At 45.0% G+C, this 27,158-nt stretch overlaps 1 pseudogene; it reads left to right on the top strand.

The window, feature by feature from the left end:
- LOC147094447 (uncharacterized) overlaps positions 1 to 27,158 on the top strand; it is a 440,563-nt pseudogene that overhangs the window by 176,026 nt on the left and 237,379 nt on the right.

Here is a 27,158-nt window from a genome sequence, read left to right as displayed (position 1 = left end):
AATCTCGCTACACAAGTGCCAAAGCTTCTTCCACAGCACCTCCCAAAACCGCGACCTGTACCTCGTAGAAGGTCAAGAGCAGTTTGCGCATGGGAACACCACCACCTGTAAGTTCCCCTCCAAGGCATGCACCATCCTGACTTGTAAATATATCGTAATTCCTTCATTGTCGCTGGGTCAAAATCCGGGACATCCTTCCCTAACAGCACTCTGGGTCCCTTCACCTCACGGACTGCAGTGGTTCAAAAAGGGGCTCATCACCACCCTCTCAAGGGCAAGTGGGATTGTGCAATAAATGCTGATATTGTTAGCGACATCCACATCCCATGAATGGTGATTTTTGTTTAAATTGCTTTACAGAAAATGAAGTACTTTTTGAAGCGTAGTCACTGCATATAATATAAGAAAACACGGCGGCCGATTTCTACACAGAAAGATCCCACTGTGATGTTGTTCCTGTCCCTGTGTGGGCGCTGTTTTATGGCGCCGATGAAGATGGCTGCCGTCCTTGCGGGCTCCGTGTGTACCAGGTAGCAAAGTGTCCTTGCTGCTTGGTGCGCTCGGTTTGTTAAGGAAAAAGCATTTCACTTACTGGATTTCACTTGTTGTATTTGGTTACGTGACAAATAAAATTGAAATTGAATTGATGTTGGCTGTCGGACACAGCTATGCCCAGGGCACCTAGGAAAATCAGTACCTGTTAGAATCATAGAATCTTTGAAATTTGCAGCACAGAAGGAGGGTCATCGGCTCTGGTCGAAAGAGCTACCCAGCCTAATCCCACTTTCAAGCTATTGGTCCATAGCCTTGCAGTTTACAGCACATCAAGTACATATCCAAGTACTTCTCAAATATGATGAGGGTTTCTGCCTCTACCACCATTTCAGCTAGTGAGTTACAGACCCCACCACCCTTTGGGTGATAAAAGTTCTCCTCAACTTCCCTCTAATTCTTCTATCAATTACTTTAAATCTATTCCTCCTTGTTATTGGCCTCTCTGCTAACTAAAATGGGTGCTTCCTATCCACTATAGTTCGGCCGCTCATAATTTTATACACTTCAATTAAGCCTCCCCTCCGCCTCCTCTGTTCCAAAGAAAGCAACTCCAGACTCTCCAATCTTTCCTCAGAGTCAAAATCCTCCACTCCTGGCAACACCCAGACGACAACAGACGACATCGAATTGGAAAGGATCCAGAGGGGAGATGAGGAGATTTTCTTTTTTACATTACAAGTTATTATCATCTTAATGCTCTGCCTGAAATGGCGGAGGAAGCAGATTCAATAGTAACTTTCAAAAGGGAATTGGATAAATGCTTGATTTGGAAAATTTTGCAGGGGTATGGGGAACGAACTGGGAATAATTGGATTGCTCTTCCAAGAGCACGACGGGGCAAATGGCCTCCTTCTGTGATGTATGATTCTCTGATTCTCTGAAAGGTTTTATGAAACGATTCATCTAAATGAGGCGGTTATTTGCTGGCTCCACCATCTCAATTTATTCCCGTATACAAGTGTCTGTTCTGCCTTCCCTCAACCTCAAGGCAAAGGCTGATGTACGGCGTGGTGGCCAGGTGGTAAGGCCATCTGTCACATAAGCCGAATATCATGGGTTCGACCCCCAACTGCGCCTGGGTGGATTTTATCATATTTTCTTTTACATTTTTAAGGTTTCTCCTTTTTTATCTCTATCAAAACCATTCATAATTTTGAATATTTCTATCAACTCTCCTATTGACATTCACTGCTCCAAGAAGAAAAATCCCAGCTTCTCCAGTCTCGTCCCATAAATGAGGTCCCCCATCCCTGGTACCATTCCAGTAACTCTAGTCTGCACTCTCTCCAAGGCCTTGACTTCTTTCCTAATATGTGGTGCCCAGAATTGAACGCAATACACCAGTGCTTTATAAATGTTTAGCATAATTTCCTTGCTTTTATGCTCTATTCATCTATTAATAAAAGAAAGGAACCCTAATCATTTCTAACATCCTTCTCACCTTGTCCTCCCACCTTCAAAGGTTTGTGTGCACACAGCAATGTCTCCCTGTTCCTGCACCTTCTTTATAATTGAACCATTTAGAGCTGGTTAATAAATTGCAGGGGAGAGCATTGTGAGCAGTTTCGGGGCCAGTGATCTCCAGAGGGAGCCGATAAAAGGAAATAATCGGCCCCATTAAATTAGTACCGTTTAATTTACATTGCCTCTCCTCATTCTTCCGACCAAAATATATCACTTTGCACTTCTCTGCGTTAACTTTCATCTGCCATGTGTCTGCCCATTTCACCAGTCTCTTTCTGTTCATACTCCCTCTTTGTAGCTATTACTATCTGCTCTTACTCTCTGTTCTTTGTATCTTTCCCATTCGCCAGGATCTGTGCTATGTTTAGCATTTTTGTATGCTTTTTATTTTATTTTACCGCTGTCTGTCTCTTAGCTCTTTAGTCGTCCATGCCTGTTTTTTTGTCCAGTAGAGTTCTTGCCCCACAGGGATATAAACTGATTCTGTACCATGTTAAATTTATTTTGAACACCTCCCACTGATCTTCTGTCATTTTACCTATTAACAGATTTGCACAGTTTAATGTGGACAGTCTCTGTCTCATCCCGTTGAAGTCGGCCCCACCCAAATCTAGAATCTTAGTAGTTGTGTCGCGTTTCTCCCTTTCAAACACTACGTTGAACTCGATCATGTTATGATCACTATTAAATAAATGTTCATGCACCTTTAGTCTGTTGAATAAATCTGACTCGTTACTCATTACTAAATCAAATATGGCCTGCCCGTGTGTTGTTTCTAAGGCATATTGTTGTAGAAATCTATTCCGGATGCACTCAATAAATTAATTAACTTTCTGATAGTTGCTAGTCTGCTTATCGCTATCTATATGAAAATTAAAACCCTCCATTAAAACCACTCTGCTTTTCCGACACGCTTGTCTAATTTCTGCTTTTATAAAATCTAGCACTTCACAGCTGCGACCAGGGGGCTTCTACCCAGCTCCCACTACAGTCTTAAATCTTTTACTAGCTCTTAATTCTAACCATAAAGTCTCCATTGCCTGCTTATCTCTCATTATAGTCTCTCTTATGATTGAAGTGCTTTCACGCTTAATCACTAAGACTACGACTCCCCCTGTACCATTTCCCTATCTTTCCTGTAGACGTCCAGCAGAACTTCCACCAATCTGTATTACTGCCAACTTGAGATGAAGGCTACAATTCCATGAACCTTTCATCTTCTTTTGTACCTGTCCAGTAGTTTGAACTAATTACTGTACATGGACTTTTAACACTTTCTGCTCCTCCACAGTTCCTAACTTCTCACCTTTTTGACTATACTCTGATCTATATTTCTCAGGTCTAAAGTGGATGATCTCACTGTTCTCCACGTTGAACTCCATCGGCCGCAGTTGTGCCCACTCATTTAATCTATCAATGTTCCTTTGGAGCTTTCTGCTCCCACCTACACTACTTACTTTGCCGCCTAACTTAATGCCATCAGCAAACTTGGTTATAGGATGGACGTCATCGAAATGTGAAAGAGGGCTGGGACCGGGAATAAATCTGCGGGATGAGCTGACAGGATATTGGAATTCGGAATGTATAAAATGCAGTCTCCAATGCTCCACTTATCTGCATCAGACTGAAAGTAATTTGTAATACATCATCGATCCATATTGGTCGCTGTAATCTGAGGTTGTAGCTCGGTGTTTCAGTTTGGAAAGGGTTGGGTCTCTGTGGCACATTCGGTTGACAAGATCAGCTGCCAGCTCAAATAATTGATGGTTCCATTAAGGATCGAGTAATCTTTACCTTATTGTCTCAAAGTTTCAGGTTTCAATGAATGAACACAACTGTGCTGCAAACATTGCCAGCTGGGCCCGGTTGATATTCCCAACATTTACCCTGCAGTCGGATAGCAAGCACATCAAAAATATATAAAAGCCTGAGACTGGCTTCACGGAAATCAGAATTCATCTTCGCAGGCAAGGCCCCGAAAGGCCGGATGGGAGGCTGCACTGTTTGCAGGAGAGCTGGTTTGCTATGACATGGATGTTTACGCAATGATCCAGACCAGACTCTCTCCGTGTTTCCACAATGAAAGTCACACCGTTTATTTTAGAAATGCAAAATGATATTCACATTCTCACTGGCTTCAGTTGATTTGTGAGAGATGATTATAAGATCCTGCAGGGCTGCCTCGGTTAATAGCAACTGTTTTAAGCTCAACTTCAGACAAGGCAACAAATCTATCGTTTTGTTACTGTTTTCCAGAGCCCGGAATGAGTGAGGCCGCGAAAGCAGCTCTCTTCAATAACCCGCTGCTCGCAAATAGCAGTGAATGTGGCCTCAGACAGCGCATTACAGCCCATCTCTGGGGAACAAGATACCACTGAAGCAGAGTTGTGCAGAGCTTTGCATCTCACGCCTATAGGTGACACCATGGAGATGAATAACATCGAATCATAGAATGATAGAATATTACAGCACAGTAGAGGGCATTCGGCCCATCGAGCCTTGGTAAGAGCGAACCAATTAATCCCACTCCCCTGCGGGTTCCCCATAGTGCAGCATATTTTTTATTTCCAATTGTTTATCGAATTACCTTTTAAATATTAGTATTGAATCTGCTTCCACTACCCCTTCAGGCAGTGCATTACAGATCATAAAAATTCACTGTATTAATGTTTCCTCCTGTCACTTCTGTTTCAGTTCCAAATATCGTAAATCTGTGAATTCATGTAACCCACCCTCTGGTCACTGGAAACTGATTGTTCTTCTTAACTCTCCCCAAATCCTTCAAGTTTTTAATCACTTCCCTCAAATCTCTCCTTAATCTTCGCTGCTCCAACGAGAACAATCCAGCTTCTCTAGTCTCTGCACATAACTGAAGTCTTTCATCACTAGTACCATTCTAGTAAATCTCCACTGCACACTCTCTGAGGGCGTGACATCATTCCTCACTGTGGAGCCCAGAATTGGCCACAATACTCCAGCTTGGGCCTAATTAGTGTTTTATGAAGTTTGAACATAAATTCCTTGCTTTTTCCTCAATTCCTCGATTTATAAAGTCATGGACCGCGAATGCCCTCCTTACAGCTTCTCAACTTGTCCCAACACCTCCAAATGCATGTGAACGTACACCCCCAGGTCGCTCTGTTCCTGCACCCACTTTAAATGTAACACGTGGTTTATTTTGACTCTCCTGATACTTCCTACCAAACTTAATTAATTTGACAAATTTCATCTGCCATGACCATATGTCCTCCTGAAATCTGCCAATAACATACTCACTATTTATTACGTTGCCAACACATCCGCAAACTTTGAATTTTGACTCCCCATACCCAAGTCCAGGTCATTTATATATAACAAGAAAAGCACTGATCCTAATACCCATCGCTGGGGGACCCACTGCAGCGAAGGCAGCGCATTACTGCCAGTGAAGCAAGATACCACACGGCCCAGCGAGGCCTCATCATACACAGAACACATTGACAATGAAATCACAGTCACTCGGCCTTCCAGCAACAGTTCGCGTTTTGTTTAATTCAGTGTGTAACTGCAGGGTCATTGGGATATGAATCAGGAAGTCAGAATGACCGAATGGTCTAAGGTGCTCCGTTCAGGTTGTAATTTTCTCTAGAGGCGTGTGTTTAAATCCCCCTTCTGACATTTTGTCCTTTACTTATACAGAACGATTTTATTTGGATCTTTTGGAGGTAATTTTTCGGCCCAGTTGATTTATTCCTTCCAGAAAACGAAGCCCACTTCCATCCAAGTTGGTTTGTTTTATTGGTTGTAAGTATGTATTGTGTTGGCAGTCAGCAGAACAGGGCCAGAATCAATCTATTGTGCTTCAAACTTGCAGTTCCACGTCATAAATTATCAGATAGGACCCAAATCATTCCACAGCAATCTCCAGTGGCTTTGGAAGAGGGTTAATGTAAACTACCATATTTAATTCAGGACATAAAGACACACAATTAAAGTCTTTTTTTAGCAATCAATTACCTGTGATCCTTCTAAATATATTTGGGTGTGCCCATGTTAGATACACATGTATTTGTGAGTTGCTAATGTGTTGAATGTAAATGATTTTGCGTCTCTGTTAGTTACTAATATAGTTAGATGTGTCTGTATTATTATTTAATGTATTGGGTCGGGAATGTGTGTCAGTTATAAATGTATTTCTGAGCGCTGCAAATGTCCAGTCCGGCCCCATTCTACCTTCTCATTGTTCCCACTTAGGACACGGCAGACCATCTGTCACATTCGGATTCAACTTTGCTTACATTAACCATGTTGATATTAAGACAATGTGAAGTTTACACGATAACAACTCTTGTTCCACCAGACTCGCTGCTACCACCTAAGCATTCCTCAATCTTTCTGATACAACCTGAGATTTAATTTCCCACTCTGATATCTCCAGAGCATTGGTTACTCTCACTGATAGCTCCTCAGTGTCCCGTACCCTCTTTGATACATTCTGAGCGTCCCTTACTCTCTCTCTCATACCTCCCGATCGCTCATTAACCTCTCTGATACCTCGTGAGTTCCCTTTACCTCTGCAATACCTTCTGAGTGTCCGTTACTCTCTCTGGTATACACTTAGAGCCCTCATACCCACGTGATACTATCTCAGAAACCCTTCACTTCTCTCACAGCCTCTGAGCTCCCCATTGCTCTGGCAATCCCCTCTGAGAAAATCTGAGACTCCCTGATGCCAGCAGCAATGTGTGTTTGGAATGTTGCGGCGCAGGACAATGTGGGCAGAAACGGCTGCCTTTACATCATGTGTGGGGAAAGTTAAGTAGATCTTGTATGTGAGAAGAGCGCAGAAACGTTTTGCCTGGAGCTGCGCCCTTGAGGCAAGTTTTGTGTTGTCGGGTAAACTGCTGTAGTGAAAACACAAAATTAAAACAGAAAATGCTGGAAATATTCAATAGCTCAGGCAGCATCTGAAGAGAAATTTTCCTTTTACCAGGACGTCACTGTCCACTTTGAATTATACTTCACGTAACTTATATCTTACAATTTCAACACCTCCGTGCAAGAAACAGTTTGGGCTGAAATGAGGACTTTGCTGATTTGTGCAAATAGAGCGAGGCAGCTAAACAAAACTTCCCACTGCGGATTGGGCAAGGAAAGGACTCAGATACAGGAGTCTTGGATGTGTTGAAAAAGATCTAGTCTTAAATGCAATAACAGTAGAATTCAAAACAATGCGTGTAGAGCACAGACGATTAGCAACCCATCGCCTTAACCCCTCAACCACCTCGCTCCATAAACACAGCTCAGAAAGCTCTTTTATTTCCCTCTTTCTCACTGCAAAGCCCTTGACTCAATGCAAAAGCATTAGGAGAGCCGGCTTTCAATTATCAGTCACCAGTATCAGAAATGTGAAAACATTGGCGGGGTAGCATGACCGTGGTCAAAGGCACTGGGTTTAGGCTCCAGTTTCTTCGAGGGCTGTTGGTTCAAAAGCCACCCCTGCCATAAAATTGCGTCAATTTTTGTTGTTGTCCGAAGAAATGCTCGCTGCAAAGTTCAAAATAAAAAATATATGATGGAGCGAACATTGATCAGGTCAAGCAGCATCTAGTGAGAAATGCACTTCATCAACAATCCCTTATATTAAGCAACATCATGCGTGAAAAATCTGTTCTTTTTTTTCCTTCCTGGAATGTGGGCCTCGCTGGCAATCCCTAATTGTCCTTGAGAAGGCGATGGTGAGCCGCCTTCTTGAACCGCTGCAGTCCGTGTGATGAAGGTACTCCCACAATGCTGTTAGAGAGGGACTTCCAGGATTTTGACCCAGTGACGATGAAGGAACGTTGATATATTTCCAACTCAGGCTTGTGTGCGACTTGGAGGGGTACATGGAGGTGATGGTGTTCCCATGCGCGTGCTGCCCTTGTTCTTCTAGGTGGTAGAGTTCGTGGGTTTGGCAGGTGCTGTTGAAGAAGCCTTGGCGTGTTGCTGCAATGCATCTTGTAGATGGTACACACTGCAGCCGCGGTACACCACTGGTGAAGGGAGTGAATGTTTAAGGTGGTGAATGGGATGCCAATCAAGCGGGCTGCTTTGTCCTGTATGGTGTCGAGCTTTCTGAGTGTTGTTGGAGCTGCACTCATCCAAGCAATTGGAGAATATTCCATCACACACTTGACTTGTGCCTTGTAGATGGTGGAAATGAATTGGGGAGTCAGGAGATGAGCCAATCGCCATAGAATACCCAGCATCTGACTTGCTCTTGTAGCCACAGTTTTCAGCGGCTCCCAGGCATGCCTCAAGCCGGGACCGGCAGCTCTCCACCGGTAGTGGCGGATTAGAGGGTGGGCATCCTGGCTGCTGCTGCTTCTGCCTCTTGCATTCCGAGAGCCCTGGTGGTGGTCCACACCGATCTACCTTCTCTGGATTCGGTGTCACTTGCAAACTGTGGACCTAGTGGTGGAACGCCAGTGTATCTGCATTCACAGTATAATGCTGTGTGTTTGAATCACTGCGGGATCACTGAGCTTTCACAGTGTGCGGTACTGAGTTTATATCAGGGCAGTGTTTGAATGATTGAATATCCAGTTTTGGGGCAATAATTATTTTCCGAATTAAGTGTGCCTTTTCTGTTACTTTTGATTACACTGTCAGTTTTTCTGTTAGAGTGTATTTTTTAAATCTTTTATCTGAACAATGTTGAAGGGATGTGCTGCGCTCACTGATTTTAGAATAACTCTCTCACCCACTAGATAGAGATTTCTGATGCGGTAACAGAGAGGGTTGATGAGCGCAATGCAATTGACGTGGTGTACATGGACTTCGAAAAGGTTTTCGACAATGTGACACTTAATAGGCTTGCCAGCAATGTTAAAGCCCATGGAATAAAAGGGACAGTTGTAGCATGGATACGAAACTGATCTAAGTACAGGAAACAGAGAGTTGTGCTGAACTGTTGCTTTTCGGACTTGAGGAAGGTTTACAGTGTTGATCCCGGGCTCAGTACTGGGACCACTGCTTTTGTTGATATATATTAATGACTTGGGCCTGGGAGTTCAGGGCACAATTTCAAAACTTGCAGCTAATGCAAAATTTGGAAGTACAGTGAACAATGAGGAGGATAGTGGTAGAGTTCATGAGGTCATAGACAGCCTGGAGGAAAGCGCGGACACGTGGAAGATGAAATTTAATGCAGAAAAGTGCGAAGTGATACATACTGGTCGAAAGATTGAGGAGAGGAAATGTAAACTAAAGGGTACAAACATAAAGTGGGTGTATGAAGAGAGAGACCTGGGGGTATATGTGCACAAATCGTTGAAGGTGGCAGAGCAGGTTGAGAAAGCAGTTAACAAATACGCTTACAGGGTCCTGGGCTTCATGAATAGGTCTATAGAGTACAAAAGCATGGAAATTATGATGATCCTGTGGAAAACACTGGCTCGACTCCAACTGGAGTATTGTGTCCAATCCTGGGCACCAAAATTTAGGAAGGATGTGAAGGCCTTAGAGAGGGTGCAGAAAAAGGTGAACGAGAATGATTCCAGGGGTGAGGGACTTCAGTGACGTGGATAGACCGGAGAAGCTCAGGTTGTTATCCTTAGCGCAGAGAAGATTGAGTTGAGATTTAATAGAGGTTTTCAAAATCATGAGGGGTCTGGATAGAGTAGAGATAAGCTGTTCCCATTGGCAGAAGTGTCGAGAACCAGAGGACACAGATTGAATATGATTGGCAACAAACCAAAGGCGACTGAAGCACAACCTATTGTTACACAGCGAGTGGTTCGGATTTGGAATTCACTGCCTGAAAAGGTGGTGGAGGCAGTTCAATCATGGCTTTCAAAAGGGAGTTGGCAAAGTATCTGAAGGAAAAAAAATGCAGGGCTACGGGAATGGGCGGGTGCCAGGGACTAGCTCAAGTGTTCTTGCCGAGAGCCGGCACGGCCTCGACGGGCTGAATGGCCTTCTTCCGTGCTGTAATCATTCCATTCTATGATTCTATGAAAGGCGCTATATATATTCAAGTTGTTGTTGCTTTACAGTTTGTTATAATATTCGTAACATGCAAAATCTAAACTTTACAAAACGAAATCCACACAAAATGTCTGGGGCAATTTTTTTGAAGGACATCCATTGCACCTTTGCACTGGGCCGAGTAACACATCTTTCTGTTTATATGTCATTCTTCGGTTTGCTGATAAACGTTTAACTGGCGGCCAGTTCCCGTTAATGGTCACAAGCAGTAACAGACAGACAGAGCGTGTCTGACCGTCCCGAGATGTGCAAAAGGCATCAGTTTAGGACAAATGCATCTAATGACGCTAATTTCTTATTTCTCTTTAAATGCCACTGAATTAACTGACTGGAGGAATTGCTTCAACTCCACCTGATCGACTCGACTCAACCTTGGGCCGAGTGGCAAGTGGTGCAAACAAATTCTGCAACTGAATCATGAATGTTCTTCAAGGAAGGGAAACTGCCCCCTACACTTCCTGTTATACAAGTGGCCCCAGGTCCATTCGAACTTTCATGATGCTTAATCCCCTCTGAGCTGGACTGACGAACCATTTTCAAGAAGGCGGTTCATCGTCTGCTCAGCAGAAAAGTCAATCTGCTGGATGTCCAGCTCTGCCAGACTGCATGTTCTTTCAGTCTTTCCCCTTTTCTGCCCCTTTTGCGGGTTAGATCAGCTCTGGCAATCGATGTAAATGTAGCCCGGCAGCTCCAGCTCTTATTTATTCGAGCATTGTATGGAGCTTTAAACAGTATCGCAGCAAGCAGGAAAACCCGAGTGGAATTCAATCCCAATGCATTAACCCTTCCGACCATCACAGCTGCAAGCGGCAGGTGCTGCACAGCCGGAGAGCATCGCTGCCTGTATTGCTGTGTTATAATCGTATTTGCATTTATTTACAATTTATTTACGAGCAACATAAGTACAAATATATACACAAAAATCACATTTATAACAAATACAGAAGCGCCGCAGTACAATTGTAAATAAAACTGTTGCATTCAAATACATAAACACTAACACAAATAAACAAAATATATTTTTATTCAACACAACAACTCACAACTACATTTGTTACTAACGCAGAGCCACCAAAATGTATTTACAACTATCAGAGATAAAAGAACATTTTACTCACTGCGGTTCCTCGGCAAATGTTGCTGTGTCTGTTTTTGCTGTGCTTGTGCTCGGTGTGTAGGAAGGTTTGGCTGGGCCGGGGTATATCGTTTCCCAGGGATGGGCTGTAATACGCTGTCTGAGGCCACATGCACTGCTTTATTATATATAAGTAATGACCTGGACTTGGGTATACAGGGCATAATCTCTAAGATTCTATGATTCTACCGATCCAATGCTTGTTACAGACATTGCATGATTTTCATAGCTTAAGAATCGATGGCAACATAAATCGGGGCACTCTTCTTAGGCAGTGCCTGGGAACCCGAGGATGACTTGCTTCCACGTTAAATATTAATTCTCAGGTGGTTGATGAGTCCAATGCGGGATCTACAGACTCTGTTACAGGTGGGGCAGACGGTGGTTGAAGGGGCGGGTTGGTGGGACGCTTGGGTTAAAATGCGTTCATTGTGCTTGGCTTCCATTTGCTCCCGGCGAAGTGTCTCGAGGTGTTTGGCGCCTTCCCGGATGCTTCTCCATCATTTTGTGCGGTCTTGGGCCAGGTTGTCAGTGGCGATGTTGCACTTTTTCAAGGAGGCTTTGAGGTTTCCCTTAAAGCATTTCCTGGGGCTCTCTTGCTGTGTCGCAGTTCTGAGTCGAGCATTTGTTTTGCGTGTCTCGTACCGGGGATACGGACTAAATCGTGGTCAAAGCTTCGATGCTGGGGATGCTGGCCTGAGCGAGAACACTGATGGTGGTGCGCCTATCCTGCCAATGGATTTGCAGGATCTTGCAGAGGCAGCGTTGGTGCTTCCACTCCAGTGCTTTGAGTTGCCTGCTGTACATCGTCCATGTCTGGGAGGCATACAGGAGGGCAGGAATCACTACTGCTCTGTAGACCATGAGCTTGGTGCCGGATTTGAGGTCCTGGTCTTCAAACACTCTCTTCCGCAGGCGACCAAAGGCTGCACTGGTAACTGTGTTGGACTTGTCATCGATGTCTGCCCTTATTGACAGTAGGTTCCCGAGGTAAGGAAAGTGGTCCAAGTTGTCCAAGGCCTTGTCCTGGTTTTTGATAATCAGGGTGCAGTACTGTGTGGCGGGTAGGTTGGTAGAGGACCTTCATCTTATGGATGTTTAGTGTAAGGCCCATGCTCTGGTACACTTCGGTGAAAGTGTTGATGATGGTTTGGCGTTCGACCTCCAACTGTATGCAGACGCAAGCATCATCTGGATAATGTAATTAGATGACAGAGAATGGGACGACCTTGCATCTGGACTGGAGGCGATGGAGATTTCACAATTTCCCGTTTGTTCTGTAAATTAGCTTCACTCAAGCGGGGAGCTTACTGAGGGTGAGTTGGAGCATTGCAGCAAGGAAGATCGAGAAGAATGTTGGTGCGATGACACAGCCTTGCTTAACCCCGGTCCATACTTGAATTGGGTCTGTTGTGGAACCATACGTCAGGACCATGGCTTGCATATTGTCGTGAAGCAGGTGGAGGATGGTGACAAACTTTTTAGGGCAGCCGAATTTGAGGAGGACACTCCATAATCCCTCACGGTTGACAGTGTCAAAGGTGTTTGTAGGTCAAGAAGGCCATGTACAGCAGTTGGTGCTGTTCCCTGCATTTCTCTTGTAATTGAGGCACGGTGAATGTCATGTCCATTGTGCTCTTTAGTGGGCGGAATCCGCATTGCGACTCTGGGAGGAGCTCTTCAGCCACTGGGGAGAAGGCAATTGATGAGGATTCTTGTGATGACTTTCCCTGGGGCAGATCGCAGGGAAACTCCTCTGTAATTATCGCAATCGGACGTGTCACCTTTCTTGAAGATGGTCATAATTACGGCATCTCTGAGATCCCCTGGCATGCACTCCTCCTTCCAGATAAGAGAAAGTAGTTCATGAATTCACAGCAGTAGTGCTTCTCTGCCATGTTTTAGTACCTCGTCAGGGATTCCATCTGCTCCTGTGCCTTTTTTGTTCTTCAGTTGTCGGATGGCCTTTTCAACCTCTTGCCGGCCTGGGGTTGTGATGAGGTGGTGGCGGGGAGCATGCTGCGGGATGGAGTTGAGTACACTTGCATCAAAGACAGATTCTTAGTTAAGGAGATCTTTGAAGTGCTCCTTCCAGCGGGATTTCACTGCCTCTCTGTTCTTGATGAGTACCTCGCCATTCTTGGCCCACAGTGGGGTAGGAGCTTGAGTGCTTGGTCCGTACGTGGTCTTGACTGCACTAAAGAATCCACGCACGTCGTGGTTGTTGGTTAGCTGCTGGATCTCCTGTGATTTATCCACCCACCATCTGTTCTTTTTGTCACTAGTTTTATGTTGCACCTCGGCCTTCAGGCGGCTGTAGAGTTGCTTTCTTGCTTTCAAGTTCTGTTCCTGTTTCCAGGTCAGGCATGCCTTGTGCTTGTGGCTTATTAGCTCCTGGATCTCCTGGTCATTCTCGTCGAACCAGTCTTGGTTTTCCGGGTCGAGTGACCGAGCATCTCTTTACAGGTGCTTATTATGGAGGTCTTTATTGCAGACCAGGCGCTGTGGACACTCTGTGCCTCTGAATCACTGGGAGTCGTCAGGTTGATTGTGAGTTGCTGGCTGAATAGGGCTTTCTTAGCAGGGTCTTTGAGTGCTCCAGCGTTGATTTTCTTGTGGCATTGCTTCTGTTGCTGCCGCTGTTCTGTGGCTACGTTGATGGAGATGACAGAGTGGATTAGGCAGTGGACTGTCCAGCAATCGTCAGCTCCTGTCATGGCGCAGGTGATGCTGTCGTCCTTGTGGTCCCTCGCTCGGATGATGACGTAGTCCAGCAGATGGCAGTGCTTTGAGCGAGCATGTTTCCATGAAGCCTTGCACTTGACGCTCTGATGGAACAAGGTGTTGGTTACGTTCTAAGCATTTCATCAGGAGGAGGCTACCTTGGAGTTGGCTTTCCCTGTTCCCTATCTGCCGATCGCACCTCCACAGAGGTCTGTGTCCTTTTCAACTCTGGCATTGAAGTCACCAAGGAGGATCAGCTTGTCGCCCGTTGGGACTCGGGACTGGAGTAGAGTTCCTCTTTGTTCTCGTCTGTGACTTCCAGTGTTGGGACGTATGCACTGATGACCGCAGCGCTCTGGTTCTGGGCTAAGGTGAGCCGTAGAGTCATCAGGCGTTCGCTTATTACACCAGGGGAGACTCTCAGACGTTCAACTAGCTCATTTTTTATGGTGAAGCCTATCCCATGGAGGCGGCATTCTTCTTCAGATTTGCCTTTCCAGAAGAAGGTTTAACCACCACCTTGCTCCTTGAGCTGGCCTTCCCCTGCATGCTAGGTCTCGCTTAGGGTGGCGACATCTATGTCTAAGTGGCTGAGTTCGCTGACAACGATAGCTGTACAGCATTCCGGGTTGTCGCTGTTGGGGTTGGCCATGAGGATCCCGATGTTCCAGGTCCCGAACTTCATTTTAAATGTTGGAAGATGCCTGTGCGTGAATTCTTCTAACGTGCAGTGGCCGTTTCACTCCAGCTACCACACGGGCTTGACAGAACAAGGTCTTGGTGCAATTGCAAGGGGATCAAAGATGATTGCAGACCAGGCTCTGCTACATCGGCCTAGCACACACAGCACACATGTAGGATCTTTATAGACATACAAACTTCGCTTATTGGGTTGAAATTTCGTCAGAGGTCACAGCCTCCCCAGCCCCCATGCGCTCCTGCCCCTTGCGAGGGAGTTTTTCAGGTTCAATTTACAGACTGGTTGAGTTGGTAATCAGGGGCGTTGGAACCCTCAGTGCCCCCGGGTGAGACAGGGGTGAATCTGCCCGGGCCCGACCCTGAATGTGCGAATGTGGCAGAAAACACCAAGGGTGGTGGAGGAGATGGGTGGTGCTATGAACTGACAGCAAACCCCCTCCACAAGCAAAACTTGTCTCCGTCACAGAATCGAATGTCACTTCCGGGGCGATTGTTGCATCACTTGCTGCCTCCATGTCTTCTCACTGCCTTTGCTGATTCATTGTCCAAATCTGAGGCATCGCGCCAAACTAATGCAGAAACTCTGCTGCTGCCCAAGGATGGGCTCCTGCTGTCCCGATACATTACTGTCCTAACAGTTCATTAACTGACTGAGTGGAGCAGTGTGGCACTTTAGAAGACAGGTAGAGAAGGCAAAATCAGAGCTATTTCGGCCTCAAGTGCTCTGGTTATCAAGAATGGCTAACACATGGTTTGATTATGGATACCTCTTGAGTGCACTTGCTTCCACCAGCTGGCTCGTTGTTTTAGGGGTATGATTCTCGCTTCGGGTTTATTGGTTGGAACTTGAGAGAAGTCCCGGATTCAAATCCCGGGCGAGCCCTCGTTTTGTTCCCGGCTTTTAAACTTGAACTGCCGTTGAAAATTCAGAAAGCATGTTCCCAAATCAATCCGGGTGAATGTCAAGCGCAAGGGTGTTTGCAAATATTCTGGAATAAAGGCACCTCAACGACGTACACTTTATGTCAACGAGTTTTGCTGGAATTTGAATTTGCATTGGATGGACAGAAGTGGTGTCAAAGGCTGTCTGATTGGATGTGGCTGGCCATGAAATCATACACTGGCTGAACGGCAATGCGGCCAGTGGATTGTTGCTCTAGTGCTGTGATTCTCGCTAAGGCGTTTCACTGACTGATATGCGAGAAGGCTTAGGTTCAAATCCCAAATGAGCGCAATATTGTAGTGAAAAGACGTCAGTTTATGGCGCAACACAACATATCTCGCCTCGTGCGTGCTGCAACATTGATGTATTAACAACTATGCACGCATTTAATGCTTCATTGCTGTGACTCGAGCTGCCTGTAATTTCAGGCTCCATAATCATATTTGATAGGAAGCTGCCATACAGCGATTCTGCTTTGTCAAAAGTTGAACACGAAATGAAAAAGTTCTTGTTCCCTCCGGGTTTCCATAGCTACCCAGCTTCCTGTTCTGTACACAGGGCTGGTGGATGAATGAGACTTGGTGCGAGTTAGGACTCGGGCAGCCAGGATGATCTCAGATTTACGGAGGATATAACGTGGGAGACCGGCCAGGCGTGCATTTTAATTGTCAAGTCTAGAGTTAAGAAAGGCATGGATGAGCTTTTTAGCAGCAGATGAGCCGAGGCAGGGATGGAGTCGGGCGATGTCCCGGAGGTGGAAGCAGGCAGTCTTGGTGATGGAGCACATATGTTGTCAGAAGCGCCTCTCGGGGTCAAATATGTCACCAAGTTTGTGAATACTATGCCTCAACCTCAGACAGTTACGAGTGAGAGAGGGATAGAGTTGATGGCGAGGGAATCGAGTTTGTGGCGGGGTCCGGAATCAATTGCATTGGTGTTTTGCATATACCATTAGAAGAAATATCCACTCAACCAGTACTGGATTATGTAGAAGCAGAATGACAAAACAGAGGCAGTGCAGGGGTGGAGAGCGGCAGTGGTGAGATAGAACTGGGTATCAGCATATATGTGGAAACTGACACTGTGGTTTCGGATGATGTCGCCAAGGGGAAGCTTATTGATGAGGAACAGAAGGGATCACCAAGATCCTGTACAATTGTAGCAAAGTTTCAGGGAGGGAGAAGAGGCTGAGGCTGATCTGTATCACGTGGGAGCAGAACATAATATTCCTGCTGTTTATTTTCATTATCCTGCAGGATATTCCATACTCTTAATATCGGAGGGTTTAGTTTATTGCAAAGATCCCTGCGATTCTTTTCAATTTTATGAATTTGCTGCAAATTAAATATCACCAAACCAACGAAATGGTTATGTAACAATCAGTGCAGCGTCAGATATTTCTGAATTCAGCATGGCCAATTGGTTAAAGGCACTGCAGAAAGCATTTCACGGTTCTGCCTGGGGAAGTTAAAAGCTTGTTGTATTTAAATGTTAATAAATCCAATTTGATAGAAAAGTTTAAAGCCTTGGTTGATCTTAGTTTTGATTACCCTAAAGAGTGAAGAGAGTTAATAGAAAAATCCTACAGAGTCTCAAGTCCAAAGTCGCATTTTCCTCCCAAGCATGCTGCACTTAGCTCATGGCACGGCTCAAATTACTGATACATACTTGGAATGAAAAACATTGGTCGGACTGTGTGTTAGAGCAGGGACGTGGCAATAATTGGACAGCTCGTGCAGAGAGCCGGCACGGGAAGGATTGGCCCAATGACTTTCATCACCACATTAAGAATTCTATGATTGTATTACTCCAAGCGTTGAAAGTTTTTCTACCAGCGGCTCATTGCTCCAGGGGTATGATGCTTGCTTGAAAAGTATCTTTAGTCAAACATCAACAATTTCATCACCCTGGAGACATTGCAGAAGCCTTCAAATCAGTAATTGTTAGAAAATCAGCGCAGAGCCTAATTCCATTGTATCGCAAGAAACTCACGAGTTTATTTTTAACAGCGGGAATTCAGTCCCAGATGTGCAGAAACTGTGACATAAATATGAAAATCCGTCTATTCCCAGAAGCCGCCTCCACAATTTCCATATTGTCAATCTGGGAGCACAGGCAGAAGAGGCGGTAAAGACGACTTTATTAATGATTGTTTCTATCCTTTGGAAACTAAAATATTAAAATAAAAGTGATTTTCGGACGGCCGTCTTTGGATAATAAAGGTAGATGGAGGTTGGTGAGAGGTTAAGGTGATGGACTGTTCATCCAGTTGGAAGACACTTGGCCTGAAAATCTTACAGTCCCCAAGTAAGACAATCTTACTTCTCGCTGTGTAAAATTCTCCCACTTTCTCAAACTAATCTTTCACCCAGTTCTAATGGAACAGAGATCTCGGATTACAGATAGATCTTTCCCCCTTCCTTCCTTCCATTCCATTGCCTGCCGCGTTTCCTACATTACAACAGTGAATATACTTTAAAAGTACTTCATGGGCTGCAATGCACTTTGGAACGTCCGGTGGCCATGAAACGCGCTGCGGAATTTTCAACCTTTCTGTCTTTCCTTGTTTGCACTTTCCTGCCTTATTGGACAAGGAGCCTGATTTTGATGTTAATTCTGTGATCAAAAGCTTATCAGTTCCAGTACTAACCTCGTCTTTTTGCAGAATTATTAAAATCTATTTGATTGAAACTATCCAACATATAATAAATCGTCCATTTACAGCCAGTGAGTTATAACAGTCGTTTCAATGGTGAGGGGAATCTATAGAGGAACAGAACAACTCCTGCAGCATTAGAAATAGAGTCAGTGCCCAGCTCTGCTGTTCGGGGCAATCCTCGCCTCCTCCTGTTTCATTTTCACATCGATGGGAGAAGCTGAGAGCGAACTGCAATCTACACTGGCTTTACACCGCTTGAAAGATTGACGGAAAAATCAAATGATGAGGAATCATAGAATCATAGATAGTTACAGCACGGAATGAGACCATTTCGGCCCATCGTGTCCGCGCCGGCCAACAAAGAGCTATCCAGCCTAGGAAGCTGCAAAAATTGTTTACTTTATCATTTGAAAATTAATTTAATTTCTTATTTTTATTGATTTTAGATGAGCGCAGTTTTCTGATTGGCACCAAGTCTGTACAATTAATTTCTTTTAAAATTTATTTTGCTCCCGCTCTTCATAAAGAACAATGTGTCCCTCGCCATGGGCTTTCAAATACCTTTCAATTATGGCCCACCTCCTGTAATCACTGCGTTCATCCAGTAGCGCTCTTTTCATTTATCTGTTAATTGGTTCAATCGCACATTTGAAAAGACCTGTTAAGATTAAGGCGGAATGCTTTCGATCGTACTGCACCACACCAGCGAGCCAAAGCTTCACATTCCAACCGTCATTGGCAGCTAGGTGACGCTTCCCGTCGTTCACGCATCACGATAGTTTTGGGAAAAGTGTCAACCAGCAAGACAATAAAACCCAGTCCTTCAGTTAACAAGCCCACTATCACAAGCTTCCCGAAGAAAAAAGGTGAACAATCGGGCCACTGTCCTTGTCTGTCGAGCAGTCCCACAGATCTAAAGGTATCGACTGGTTCTAAGGCACTAATGTAAATTGGTGCGAATGGGTCCTGTGCCCAAACTAGCGGTGGTAGCAGATCAAACGTAAGGTGTAAGCAGCTGAAAGTGAATGTTGCATTAGGCAACACCGCAGGAAAGTGACAATGAAATGGAAGGAGGAAAGTAACGGAGGGCTGGTGATTGTGAAAGGATGATAAGGTTGGCTGGTTTGTATTATGGAGCATCAACACAGGTATGTGAGAGCGCAGGATTTTGAAGGAGTAAATCGGTTTTCATCACCAATAAGACACATTTCTTCAGGTTGTAAGTACTGATGGCTCGCAGCGGTCTATCAGAGAACAGGCAGACAATATAAAGCGAGCTGTGCTGTAATAAGGATTCGAACAGTGGTTGCTGTGGTTAGAACGCAGATCACCAGTCACTTTACGATAACGGCAGCACACATCAGTTGCGGGGTGTTTGCTCTCACCACAGCATAGTTGCGCACGGCACGGATAGGTTTGCTGCTAAATATGAATAAAAAGCAACGTTTGTTTACAGCTGTTTCAATCATAGGAACATAGGAACAGGTGGTGGCCATTTAACCATCGAGCCTGCTCCGCCATTCAATTACATCATGTCTTAACTCCATCTACCTGCTCTGATTCCATAAATCTTCATATCCTTGCCTAACAAAAATCTATCAACCTCAATTTAGAAATTGTCAATTGACCCCCGGCCTCAACAGCCTTTTGTAGGAGAGAGATCCGGATTCCCACTACCCTCTGCGTGAAGAAGCGCATCCTCACATCATCCCTGAACGCGATAGCTGTAATTTTATGGTTATTCCCCATTCTGCTGGACCCTCCCACCAGAGGAAATAGTTTCTCTCTCTCTCTCACACTTATTTGACTGCAGCTCTGACCGAAGTCCACATCCCAGGACATTAACTGTTCCTCTGATCCTGTCCCACTAATTGGGATTTTGAGCACATGCCTCCTTCCCTGATGATTCTTTGCGCCCTGTCTCTGCATTTGGATTTGCTGTAGATTACTGGCAGCTGGCGGCAGAAGCAAGCGGGATATGGGCGCTCACAGGGAATGCTGCTTCTCATGGCTGACTCACACCCCGCGGGAGCTGGTGGGGGTTGGAAAGCCGTCATGTATTACAAAGTCAGGATTGAAGAAGTGTTGTCTCAAAGTATAACCATATGAAGGAAGCGCCTCTTTATGGGGGTATTTGAGACACAACAGGATTTTGGGAACTTGCCTGACTCCAGATCATAAGACTACGTGTCCGGGTCACGGCAACTTTTTCTTACCAGATAGTGTGTGAATAACTCGAAACCCCTCACAGTAAACATTGTCGCCTTTCACTGATTAGCGGACGAGCTTCTCGGAGTGATGTGCCTGACCCTCTCATCCATTCGTTTGTTCAAACCTCGGGAAAAGACGGAGGTGGAAATGATTCACAGGAAATTATCAAAACATATCTTCAAGTCTCGCGTTCACCCATAAAGAAGCTCAAACTTACGGATTCATAATCTTCAAATGTAATCGGTTCTGTGGGTCAATGGATAGCGCGTTGGCCTTCTAATTAACGGTGGGAAGGTTGTGTGTTTGAGTTCCACCAGAGTCGCTGTTCAGTCAGGTTTTGGTGATGACCTTTTGCAGCAAAACCACAACTCGTTCATGGATGCCATTCAAGGAATGGGAATCGCCAATGAGTACGTTTGAATTGTGATTAATTAACATGTCAGCTTCAATTTGCACACCTCATGTCAGCTTCAATCTGCGCACCTCATGTCAGCTTCAATCTGCGCACCTCATGTCAGCTTCAATCTGCGCACCTCATGTCAGCTTCAATCTGCGCACCTCATGTCAGCTTCAATCTGCGCACCTCATGTCAGCTTCAATCTGCGCACCTCATGTCAGCTTCAATCTGTGCACCTCATGTCAGCTTCAATCTGCGCACCTCATGTCAGCTTCAATCTGTGCACCTCATGTCAGCTTCAATCTGCGCACCTCATGTCAGCTTCAATCTGCGCACCTCATGTCACCTTCAATCTGCGTACCTCATGTCAGCTTCAATCTGTGCACCTCATGTCAGCTTCAATCTGCGCACCTCATGTCAGCTTCAATCTGCGCACCTCCTGAAAAAATGTTCTTTACTGCACGAGTGTTGTGTCGACAAACCCTGTGCCTTCTGTCCACTGGAGCTCAAACATTCTCTGGCGAAAAGAGAATCCGAAATCCTGAAACGGTAAAAAGCCATCATTTGAACCTGGGAACCTCTCCCATATCAATCAATGAAACCCCCCGAGCGAGAATCAAACCCGAGACCGTTTCTGAGTCGGGACTTAGTGAATGGGTCCGATCCCGGTGCAGCTCACACACAGTCTACCCCTGACAGAGTCACATCTTTAAACCTTGTATTGATTCAGTGATTCCTCATCTGACCTCCGCTCTGTCAGTTCAGTGCTTTATTTTAACCGACACTCGGAGCTGTCTTTTACAGGGTGTCTGCTGTTTAGGTATTTCTCAGTCCCACTACATCCATTAATAACACCATTTGCAGCTAACTGATGACCCGGGACTGTAAGCACTCCCGGTTTAAACAGACACAGAGTGATTCGCAAGTGGCCATGAAACCGCCCATTATAGACAGGCCTGATTTCCAATGCTTATGAAATCGATGGCTGTTTCTATAATGGACGACCGATTACGATGCCCGGTTTATTCTTGGACGCCTTAATCTCCGTCATTTCATTCATGAGAGTATGCCGAACTGAACGAGGATTTCTCACCCATTATTTATCTCTAAAGCAAAGGCACTGAAACAGAAAAATTAACGGGTGGCCGATTACGATGCCCGTTTTTTTCTTGGACGACAAATTGAAGGTTTACTCCATTTTCATTTTTCCCTTTATCTCCGTCATTTATCTACAGCCAAATGAACTGAGTGTAAGTGTCAGCTGTGATTCAGCGGCAGCAAAGTCAAGCACCACTCCAGAGACTTGAGCACATAATCCAGGCTGACACTCCAGTGCAGTGCTGAGGTAGTGCTGCACTGTCGGTGCTGCTGTCTTTCTAGTAAGACGTTAAACCGGGGCCTCAGATACCGGGAGAGAATGCCGAAAAGAACGAGGATTTCTCACCCATTATTTATCTCTCAACCAAAGACACTAAAACAGAAAATCTCATCATTAAGGTGGATAAATATTTTTGAAATATCATTGCCTCCTAAAGGAGAAATTTATGTTTCTGCTCCCTAATCATTTGCCGCTGTTCCTGCTACTCTTTCATGCGGTGACAATCTCAGCAGAAGAAAGGAGGGGTTAGACAATCTCCGAATCGCGATCACTGCTCCAACTTCATTCAAGAAGTTGAAGAATTGCAGTGGTCTCTTTTAATTTTAACAAGATATGAGTAATGCATGGGGCACAGACCAGGAGCACCAGAGCGATTCTGACGAAATTGCATTTGAAAGCTTATTTTAGGCAAGATTCAGTTAAATGCTCGGAAAGTGTACCAGTATCAAACGCAATAACGACGAGGAGGGGTCCGAACCCTCGCGTACAGATCGGCAATGGATTAACAACCCATCGCCTTAACTTCTCGACCACCTCATCTCAACCATACACTGCTGTCAGACATTCCATTTCCTGCTTTTTGCATCTAAGCAGAAATACCCTGAAAGCAAGTCCACTTCACCGCTTATCCTGCACGTGCAATCATATCTACAATGTTGAAAATGTACAATCAGCTTAATGTAAGCAAAAGGCCTTCCGCTGCTTCAGTTGAGGGACTGTCAAAAATGGTCGGTTTGAAGCTAGATTCAGAGCATAAAAAGTGTCGCCCAGTTAATTAAACGACCGCAGCAGGACTCGAACCTGCAATCTTCTGATAACTGAAAAACTCGCAATTAGAAGTCAGACGTCTTATCCATTAGGCCACGCACCGTTGCTGCTGCTGAGCTTCTTTTTATGGGGAGAATTGTGTGCAGATTCAAGGAAACTGCTCGCAAAAAAAAGCGGATTGAGGAAAAGATAAACATTTTAACTGAATGAACAGGGCTTCTGCTAGCTGGGTTTGCACCAGCGCAGGGAATTGCAATGCAACTTGAAGTAAAGCATCGGCGGCTCGTTGGTCTAGGGGTATGATTCTCGCTTAGGGAATTTTTGTGGCTTAAATATGCGAGAGGTCCCGGGTTCAAATCCCTGACGAGCCCCGCCGCATTTAGTGAAACTCAACACCTCGGTCAGGAAAGCTGAAATCGCTCTACTTTAAAAAAAACGGAATGATCCGGGACTGTGAGCTCTGCCATTTTAAACAGACACAGAATGATCCGGGACTGTGAGCACTCCCGGTTTAAACAGGCCCAGAGTGATTAACAACTGACCACGACCCATTCCATTATAGACAGGCCTGATTTTCAATGCTTATGAAATCTATGCCATCATAAATCGGACTGTTTCTATAACAGGCGGCCGATTACGATGCCCGCTTTTCTGTTGGACGACAAATTGAAGGTTTACTCCATTATAATATTTCCCTTTATCTCCGTCATTTCTCTCCAGCCAAATGAACTGAGTGTAGGTGTCAGCCGTGGCTCAGCGGCAGCAAAGTCAAGCACCACTCCAGAGACTCGAGCACATAATCCAGGCTGACACTCCAGTGCAGTACTGAGGTAGTGCTGCACTGTTGGTGCCTCCGTCTTTCTGGTAAGACGTTAAACCGGGCCCTCCGATCCCATGAGAGTATGCCGAAAAGAACGAGCATTTCTCGCCCATTATTTAGCTCTCAACCAAAGACACTAAAACAGAAAATCTCGTCATTAAGGTTGATAAATATTTTTGAAATTACATTGGCCCAGTAATTCCTCTCTGAACGCGTGAGTACGGACGGGGTACTCACGTGTGTGGCCGGAGGAATTGCCGGATTTCAGCTTGCACAGCGCATGCGGGGAAAACTGGCATTTCCTGTCCCCTGACCTAAGGGGTTCAGAGGCACAGCGCGTGCGACTGCACAGGCAGCGCGTGCGCAGTGAACTTCGTCGATTTCATTCATGGATTCAGTGAGGGTAGGTCCTGACAACTTGGAAATGAAAAAAGCAGGAGTAAAGCTATCGAGGAGCTGCGGAGGAAAAGCCTGTCATCGTGGAGCTTCTGAAAGACATTTTATTTCTGTTTGGGAAAGGGAGGAAAGTTATTTTAAGAAAGGCTGAGGTAAGTTTAAAAAGATTTTTTTGTTTAAAACGGTTTTTCAGTACTGTAGGTAGAAGGAGCAATTGTGGCTGTGGGCAAGGCCTCATTGAATTTATTTTTATAAATTGTGAAATTTACAGTTTTAAAAATAATAAAATGCTTACAAAGTGAAATTGTCATGAGTAATGTTTAGTAAGTATGTATGTATGATTGTATTTATGTCTGTATATATTCCATTAAGGATGTGCATTTATGTATGTATTCCTTTCAGTACCTGGATGAATGTATTTATGTAATGATGAATTTCTGCAAATGTAATTTATTAGAAAAGGATCTAGGCCTGTGATATTCATCAGGCGGGAAGGATGTGTTTGCAAGCCGTTAAAGCAAGCTTCCTGGCATAGGCCGAGTTGATGTTATAGGCACTAAGTTTATTAAAATAACTGTAACAACTATTTCCATTTACTCCGAACAGGTACGCCTGTGTAGTGAGGAGTCCTGTGAGCGAGAAACATGCCCTCTTATAGAAATGTTGCCACGATGTTCTATGTGTATTTGCTTCAAATAAATCGCAACGCCAGGGAGCAACATAGAAGATTGAGGAACCATAACCGTCGCCTGATCAGAAGAAACAACTACCCACCACACAGAGTTTACAGGGAGAGGCGATCATTTGAAATGCTTTCTGAGGAGTTGTGTATCAGGAGGCTGCGCTTCAGTAAAGAGGAAGTTGGCCGACTATGTGACATGTTGAAGGCGGACTTGTAGCCACGCTCAAAAACACGCACTGCCTTGTCAGTGAACATGAAGGTAACCACAGCATTGAACTTCTTTGCAAGTGTATCATTTCAAGCAGGCACCGGTGACATATGCAACATCTCCAAGAATGCTGCGAAGGTCTGCATTCACCAGGTCGCAGAAGCCATTTGCCGTAGGCTTTCAGATTTCATTCGTTATGACTTTTCCACTCGACATCAGAAGGAGATGGCCTTAGCTTTTTATCGCATTGCTGGATTACCCAAAGTGATTGGGGCCGTCGATGGAACCCATATTGCTTTGAAGGCACCCAAGGATGCACCTGTGACATTCATTAACAGGAAGGGGTATCATTCATTGAATGTTATGATATTATGTGTTGCACACCTCCGGTTAATAAACGTGAATGCAGGGCACCGGGAAAGTAATCATGACTCCTTCGTCCTCCGTAACTCTAAATTGTATGATTCTCTCAGCAAATTGCCTATAGGATCCGCATGGATATTGGGCGACAAGGGCTACCCGCTAAAACCATGGCTGATGACCCCCTGCCGCAATACCATTAATCAGTCTCAGGAGAGATACAACCATGCACACGTGGCTACACGTCAAGTGGTGGAGAGGACAATAGGAGTTCTGAAATCACGCTTCCGGTGCCTGGATGGGTCAGGGGGGACCTTGCAGTACTCTCACCAGAAAGTGGCACGGATTGTGCTGGCCTCCTTGCCCTGCAGGAAGGACTGACCCTTAACAATAATGAACAGCTGCCTGTTGAAGTGGAGGATGAAGGCGATGGCAATGTGCATGCTGCCAGGCCTCATGGGGAGGAGCCAAGTGCCGCCGAATCTAAGGCTGCTCGCGAGCTGCTGGCAGCTAAAAGCTTCATGCGGTAGTTACGCCCTGTACCTACCCCTCCCCCCGCAAGGCAAAGACAGAAGCAGACACCTATTAAAGTGAAACAGTGACCTTTTATTGCATCATCAAAAACTTTTCATCTTCTGTTTCGATGTATGCAGTGAATAACTTGTAAATTTTAAGTAAAGCTTCTTTACTTTTAAAAAATTTCTAAAAATGAACAATGAGGAAGAAATATTGTAAACAGTTAGTTTTTACTTGTCTTTCTTTTGTTGTGCAAGTAAGACATTCAGGATGTTAAGGACCTCTTTTATGCACTTTAATAATATTAAAGTTAACAGTTTTGAAATCATTTTGTAAACAGGTTTAAGTAATTTTTGTTTGATTCACAGTGAAATGACAAAATTTAAGATGGGTACTACCTCATGTAACGTTTTCAAACATGTGCATAATGCTAACTTTTGGCAAAGAAAGTGTAAACATTTTACAGTAATTTTTACTTTCTTACTGCGATACAAACATTCAAGGTGGGAACTAGCTAGTTTCTACTTCTGTAACTGTTGTAAAATATTTGAAATAAAAGAAATGTTTAAATTGTTTTAAGATTGACTACTGGGTCATAGAGAGTCATAGAGTTTTTACAGCACAGAAAGAGGCCCTTCGGCCCATCGTGTCTGCGCCGCCCATCCCTCCCTGTCCAGTCTAATCCCATTTTCCAGCATTTGGTCCATAGCCTTGTATGCAATGGCATTTCAAGTGCTCATCCAAATGCTTCTTGAATGCTGTGAGGGTTCCTGTCTCTACCACCCTTTCAGGCAGTGAGTTCCAGCTTCCAACCACCCTCTGGGTGAAAAAGTTCCTCCTCAAATCCCCCCTAAATCTCCTGCCCCTTACCCTGAATCTGTGCCCCCTTGTTATTGACCCCCCTACTGAGGGGAAAAGTTCCTCTTTATCTACCCTATCTATGCCCCTCATCATTTTGTACACCTCAATCAGGTCCCCCCTCAGCCTTCTTTGCTCCAGGGAAAACAACCCCAGCCTGTCCAGTCTCTCTTCATAGCTGAGGCGCTCCATCCCAGGTAACATCCTGGTGAATCTTCTCTGCACCCTCTCCAAAGCAATCACATCCTTCCTATAGTGAGGCGACCAGAACTGTACACAGTACTCCAGCTGTGGCCTCACCAGCGTTTTGTACAGCTCCATCATAACCTCCCTGCTCTTATATTCTATGCCTCTGCTAATGAAGGCAAGTATCCC

The sequence above is a fragment of the Somniosus microcephalus genome, unplaced genomic scaffold, assembly GCF_052327205.1.
Source record: "Somniosus microcephalus isolate GS21.2 unplaced genomic scaffold, FLI_Smic_1.0 unresolved_chr1, whole genome shotgun sequence".
Classification (NCBI taxonomy): Eukaryota; Metazoa; Chordata; class Chondrichthyes; order Squaliformes; family Somniosidae; genus Somniosus; species Somniosus microcephalus.
This window is presented reverse-complemented; position numbering and strand designations above follow the sequence as displayed.